The 6,891-nt window shown below is 33.1% G+C and overlaps 1 long non-coding RNA gene across 1 annotated transcript; it reads left to right on the top strand.

Annotated features, from left to right (window-relative positions):
• The first annotated feature begins 1,870 nt into the window (after positions 1-1,870).
• LOC141705645 (uncharacterized) lies at positions 1,871-3,384 on the top strand. The gene is made up of 3 exons (XR_012568431.1): positions 1,871-2,037; positions 2,229-2,429; positions 2,524-3,384. It is a non-coding gene; the product is annotated as an uncharacterized LOC141705645 (long non-coding RNA).
• Positions 3,385-6,891: the final 3,507 nt, after the last annotated feature.

Raw genomic sequence — 6,891 nt, 5'->3', positions numbered from 1 at the left:
CTCTCTCTCTCCCTCCGTCCCTCTCTCCTTCTCTCTCTCTCTCCCCCTCTCCCTAAAGCCTCAAAAACTCTCAGAACAAAGCTTCTAAGTCCGAAATCACATGAGAACTTATTCTATCCATAATGTCCTAATCAGTATAGCGTATATCTATTAAAGCCTCAATGTATCATCTCCTTTCTAAACACATCCAAGATTATCCTTCTTAAGTTCATCGGTACTAGCCTCAAAAATCTCGAGTTCAACCTACATATTCCCTCTATGTCTGAAATAGCATGTGCTTCAGAACACCTCCAAGACACTCCTTAAATAAGTTCATAAATAACCTCAGAAAATCGCTCTCAGCCCCTTAACTTATTCATACTCCCCACTCTCAACACAGCATCTCTGCCTCTCTCTCTCTCTCCCTCTCCCTCTCTCTCTCTCTCTCTCTCTCTCTCTCTCTCTCTCTCTCTCTCTCTCTCTCTCTCTCCCACTCCCTAAAGCCTCAAAAACTCTCAGAACAAAGCTTCTAAGTCCGAAATCACATGAGAACTTATTCTCTCCATAATGTCCTGATCAGTATAGTGTATATCCATTAAAGCCTCAATGTATCATCTCCTTTCTAAACACATCCAAGATTATCCTTCTTAAGTTCATCGGTACTAGCCTCAAAAATCTCGAGTTCAACCTACATATTCCCTCTATGTCTGAAATAGCATGTGCTTCAGAACACCTCCAAGACACTCCTTAAATAAGTTCATAAATAACCTCAGAAAATCGCTCTCAGCCCGTTAACTTATTCATACTCCCCACTCTCAACACAGCATCTCTGCCTCTCTCTCTCTCTCTCTCTCCCTCTCCCTCTCTCACTCTCTCTCTCTCTCTCTCTCTCTCTCTCCCACTCCCTAAAGCCTCAAAAACTCTCAGAACAAAGCTTCTAAGTCCGAAATCACATGAGAACTTATTCTATCCATAATGTCCTGATCAGTATAGTGTATATCCATTAAAGCCTCAATGCATCATCTCCTTTCTAAACACATCCAAGATTATTCTTCTTAAGTTCATCGGTACTAGCCTCAAAAACCTCGAGTTCAAGTTACATATTCCCTCTATGTCTGATATAGCATGTGCTTCAGAATACCTCCAAGACACTCCTTAAATAAGTTCATAAATAACCTCAGAAAATCGCTCTCAGCCCGTTAACTTATTCATACTCCCCACTCTCAACACAGCATCTCTCTTCCTAAACGCCTAAAAAACTTCACTCTGGTCTAATTGATACCAAGAGTCTTCTAATTTATGTTTTCAGCATATGCGAAAAAAGAGGTTCCATCTTTGCTTGATAAGGTATCACGGCTCAGACATATTGGTAAAGGCGGAAGCACAAAACTAAATGATCAGAGCATCTATACTGTGAAGGATCTTCTAAAACTCCTAAACACCAATCCAGAAAGACTTTCTAAGGTAAATTTGCAGTTCTCTTTCATCTTATTTCAGCAATTTTTGAGTGTATATTGTCTGTGTGCTACCCATAGATAATACTGAATTAGTGCTTATTCAATGCATGAATTTAATTGGAAGGTAAAAAAATTAAGAGACCAGAAATTGGTAAACTAAGCTCGGAAAGTTTAAGCGATGGAAAAAAATGAGAAAGAAGAGTGTGTTCGTTACTCGGTCGGTTCCACGAACAACAAGCACAAAAATTCCCAAATTTGAGTGGCTCATTTATCTTCTTTCCTATAATTTTCCTTATATTATTCATCTCTCTCATCTATACCTCCCTTCATTAAGTTCATTACTGTCCCTTTTCCATTCTTTTAATCCAAAAGCAGAACAAAATAACGGGCTCCTAAGTATTGTTGTTTCTTTAAATCGTCGCAACTATTAAAATACCTTGGTAATTTGAAAATTTTGAGAAATTTAATATCTTTTCTGATTTGTTAGAAAGAAGGCATGTACGAGGGTTCAGTTTCAATCAACTACACGAGTCACTTTTTCACATTGCAATTCTGTTAAAGTTTTAATGGACCGTGAGTATCTCGTATCACCTACAATTAGGTTAGTTCGTATCACATTGCCTGTTCCTTGTGTACTTTTGTTGTGCTTATATGTATTTATAAATGGATATCACAAACATATAGAAAAGCACAATTGATGCCTACTCTGGACTGTGGTTATGATCACAACAGATTAAAAAAATTCTGATGCCTGTTATGGTCAATGACTCGTTATCATAAAAAAATGTGCAGATTCTTAAAGTTAGCTCTAAGATATGGGAGGAAATAACAGACCATGCGAAGACATGTCTAATTGATGAAGAAGTATACATGTACATTGATCATAATTCACAACAAAAAAGTGGAGTTGTATTTGATGTCATCGGACAGGTGAAGGGATTACTTAAGGGATCCCAGTACTTACCTATGGATATGCTATCCGATACTGAACAGGCATGTTTATCCTGTTTCTTATACACATCAATCTCTCCCTTTTTTTTATCTGTTGAGTCTAATATGTTTTATGTTATTTTTTATTTTGTAACAGAAGAATGCCCAAAAATTAGTAGCAAGTGCATTTGATCGGTGGGAAGACGTAAGCAGATATGATGATGAGAACTCTTTTATGGAAAGCTTGTCTCACGAATTGGAGTCAACAATGATAGAAATTCCTAGTCCATATATTAACCAGGATTTTCTGTTCGATTTATGTGAGCAAGCAGGCATTTCATCATATGGTACCAGTACTTCCCTTACTGGTGAGGAATTTCTGCAATCCTTGAACTTCAATGAGCAACATGTACAGCTCAATCCAGAACTAAATCCTAAACTGTTATGGAAAAGGGTTATTTGTGTTATACGTGTTTCAAGGTGTTTCATGATACGAAAAAGGGTTGGATCCTTAGAAAGGGACCGTGTCAACAAAAAACAGAAGATCTCATAACATGTGTAGAAACAGAGCCTCAACTCATAGTTGCGTTGTAGTTTAATACTAGTCTCATAGGTGCTGCCGTATAAGATACGTGCAAATCAGGGGAGCAGAATGTTGGATTTCGATGCAGCAAAGGTACAGGAGAACATAGAAAACATTCTTTAGTTATGTATAGTCAAGCATGTAGGTGTTTCTCCTTACTTATAATGCAAAACCTTGGCTTAAAAGGCGAAGCTCTACCAAATATAGACTTGGTAATAAGCATGTAGGTGTTTCTTCTTTTAAAAGAAGAATGTTGAATTCTGTAAGGCTCGTTCTTGTAGTGTTGTACATACTCATTTGTAACATAAATTGTAATTAAACTGCAAAATATGTTTGCTTTGGGTTACATTAAATATGTTTGCAAAATTTGTAACATACCAAGTTTAATGATGAACTCTGCAGAGGATTTACTCTCATTAACTCTTGTTTCTTTTATTAAGTCTTCATCAAAATGATTTGAGCGTATGTGAATAGTTTTGTAGATGAAATATTTGTATCAGATTTGTGTTTTTGTCTGGGAATTTTCTTAGTCCCCTGTTCTCTGAAGTTGTTTTATTGGCATGGGTTCTTCAGATGAAATTTTAAACGTTTGTGTTCTACTTGATTTATTATAGCAACTAGCTTATGTATCATATTTATTAAAATATGGGGGCAAAATAGTAAATTTTTTTACACGGCCGAGCTCGAACTTGAAATTACTCGGCTCATAAGGTTTACGAGTCTTGTCGAGCCGATACTATTTTTTTAATATAAATATATTTGTATATAAATATTTAATATTTCATTTATATTTTATATATTTAATAGAAGCGATTTCGAGCATAACAATCATATTTCGAGTTTTTGTCAATATTTGGTGAAATTGATTCAAGCTTTCGACCCGAACTTGAGGCGACCGGACTATTTACGACCCGAGTTTCAAGCTTGATTTAAGATTTGGTTGAAATCGAGCTCGTGCTCGAGCTCAGACATTTTTAATCGAGTTCGAGTCTGAAAGTTTTCGACTCGGCTCGGCTTGATTTTTAGTCTTAATTGTTGTACACAACTATAAAGTTAGTATTTTGAAATGAGTTAATTACACAAGACTCGATAATTAATAAATTATTATTATATGGTAATATATTATCAGCAAGTTAATATGGTAACATAATATCAACAAGTTATTTATTTATCAGTTCTAAATTTTTTTTATAAATAAAAAAGTTATAATCACGTTGTTGTACATGAGTATAAAATTAGTATATTTTAGTAAGCTAATTACGCAAGTCTTAGAATAATTTCATTTTATATCAATATTAAATTATATAGGTTTAACCATCCAATATGAAAAAACAAATATATAACTCAGAATTTGATGTTATCAAAATATAATCAAATGGGCCTCTACCTCAATTGATTGAAGGCACATGTTTGGATATATGTATCACAGGTTCATTCTACAAGCCAACAATATTTTTTCATATTTATTCAAATACGTGCACAAAATAGTAATTTCGAATTATATGTTTCTCCTAAAAAAATTGGGCCTATCGAACTTTTTATGACCCGAGATTCGCGTTTGAAATTTAAGGTTCGGTTGAACTCGAGTTCGTGCACGAACCCGAACATTTTTAATCGAGTTTGAGCGTAACAGTTTTTGACTCGACTCAGATTGATTATACCCTTAGTTGTTACACAAGTATAAAGTTAGTATCTCGAAGCAAGTTAATTACCGGAGTCTCGATAATTAATAAATTATTATTATACAATAAGATATTATCAACAAGTTAATATGATAATATATTATCAACAAGAAATTATTTTTTTGATTTATAAATTAAAAAAATAATTATAATCCTATTGTTGCACATGAGTATAAAGTTATTATATTGTAATCAGCTAATTACCCAAGTATTTGAATAATTTTATACTGTATAAATATTGAATTATATAGGTTTAGTCATCCAAAATAAAGAAACAAGTATGTAACTCAATAGTTGATTTTATCAAAATATAATCAAATGAGCCTCTAACTCGGTTGAAGTCATATGTTTTTAAAAGTGTGTCATGAGTTCAATTCTCCATGCCAACAATATTTTTCCATATTCATTCAAATACGAGAGCAAAATAAGAATTTCGAATTAAATATTTTCCCACGAAAGTAAGAAGTTATTTATTTAATATATCAATTAAAAAAATAATTAAACCCCGTTGTTACACATGAATATAAAATTATTTTATTGTACTCAGCTAATTACCCAGTCTTTACTCAATAGTTAATGTTATCAAAATATAAATAAATGAGTCTCTAGCTCAAGTGATTGTGGTTGAAGTCATATGCTTGTTGTAAGTATGTCATGGGTTCAATTCCTCATGCCAACAATATTTTTCCATATTTATTCAGATACGAGGGCAAAATAGTAATTTCGAATTAAATGATTCCCCACAAAAGCAATGTTGCAGTATTATATATAAAATGGATAATAGATTTATAGTGCTTTTTTTGTATTCGAAAGTGCTCCGCTCTTCTTCGGTGCTAGGATTCAGATAATAGGGTAGAATCAAATTATATCCTTTTATATCTTACCCAAAATTTTGATCATCTACCGTTAAAACAATCTCAACCATTGATCTGACATAATAAAAAATAGACGGTTAAGATTTTATCTTATTAAAATAAGTATATTTTTAATACAATCATAAATAAAAATGATTACATTATTTTAATATTATTTAAACAACAATTACGAATATGATTAGAGATTGAGTACCAAAACGAACATTTTTCAGTCCTCTCCCCATCTACACCATCAAAATTCAGTTTGAGAAACTTTCAATTTTTGAGTAGAATTAGGGTTTTAATTCAATTAATTTTTTAGTGATGTTGACGATGTGATGGATAGAGTATTGAAAACAAGCAATTTGGTTACTCAAGCTTTAACAACTCGTACTGTCACTCGTATAAGAGTGTATAAGAGTTGGAGTTGTTTTTTAATAGATACCGCGCCTCCTAAATTTGAGCAATGTCTTAGAGCATCTCCAATAAACTCTTTAAACATGCTATTAAGTCGAAAAATAAGGAGTATGACTCAAAATGAAGCTCCAAGAGACTCTTAGTAGGGATGTACGCGGTTAGGTTTGTGCGATTGGGAGGTCAAAATTACACCAAAACCGCATAGAGCGGTTTTCTTAAATCTCCGACCTCAGTCGCATTTACGGTTGCGGTTAATCGCGACTTTTTTAACCGTGCGGTTGCGGTTGGTACGGATCGACTTGCGGTTCAACCATCGACTAATACGATAAATGACAAATAAAAATATTTTATTATAATTATACTTATCAAATCTTAGAAATTTGTAAAATAAAATGTATTACAAGATTACAAGTGGTTATTACAAATTATATATGGCTGTTTCTGCGTTTGATTGATATATATTATATCCCAAAACCCCAAACTTTTTATATTTTAATTCTTATTATGGTTGTTTTGCGTTTGATGATATATATTATATTATATTATATATAGCGGTTTGCGGTTGCGGTTCGACTTTTGCGATTATTTAAAATCAAATTCGCAGTCAAATCCACGGATATATGGTTTCTGTAATTTCAATTCACATTCGAGACGCATTTTGCGGTTATCTGCAAAGAGCGGTGCGATTGTGAGTAGTGCGAGCAATTTGTGCGATTGAGCGGATTACATGTACAACCCTAACTCTTAGAGTATTTTTAAAATCTAAGAGTCTCTTTTCTCTCCTCTCTTTTAAGAGCAACTAATAGCTCTTAACTTATATTTTATTAATAAAATTTGAATACCTACCAATTATTATACAACTTTGGTCATGGTGGAATTGATTTATTAATAAATTATGAATAAAGAGCTAATAAAAAAGTACGTTGGAGTTTGACACATTAACCTATGTAATAACTTGTTAATAGTCATTTTTTTAATATTATTTGAAG

Source organism: Apium graveolens, unplaced genomic scaffold (genome assembly GCF_009905375.1).
Source record: "Apium graveolens cultivar Ventura unplaced genomic scaffold, ASM990537v1 ctg9189, whole genome shotgun sequence".
NCBI lineage: Eukaryota > Viridiplantae > Streptophyta > Magnoliopsida > Apiales > Apiaceae > Apium > Apium graveolens.
This window is presented reverse-complemented; position numbering and strand designations above follow the sequence as displayed.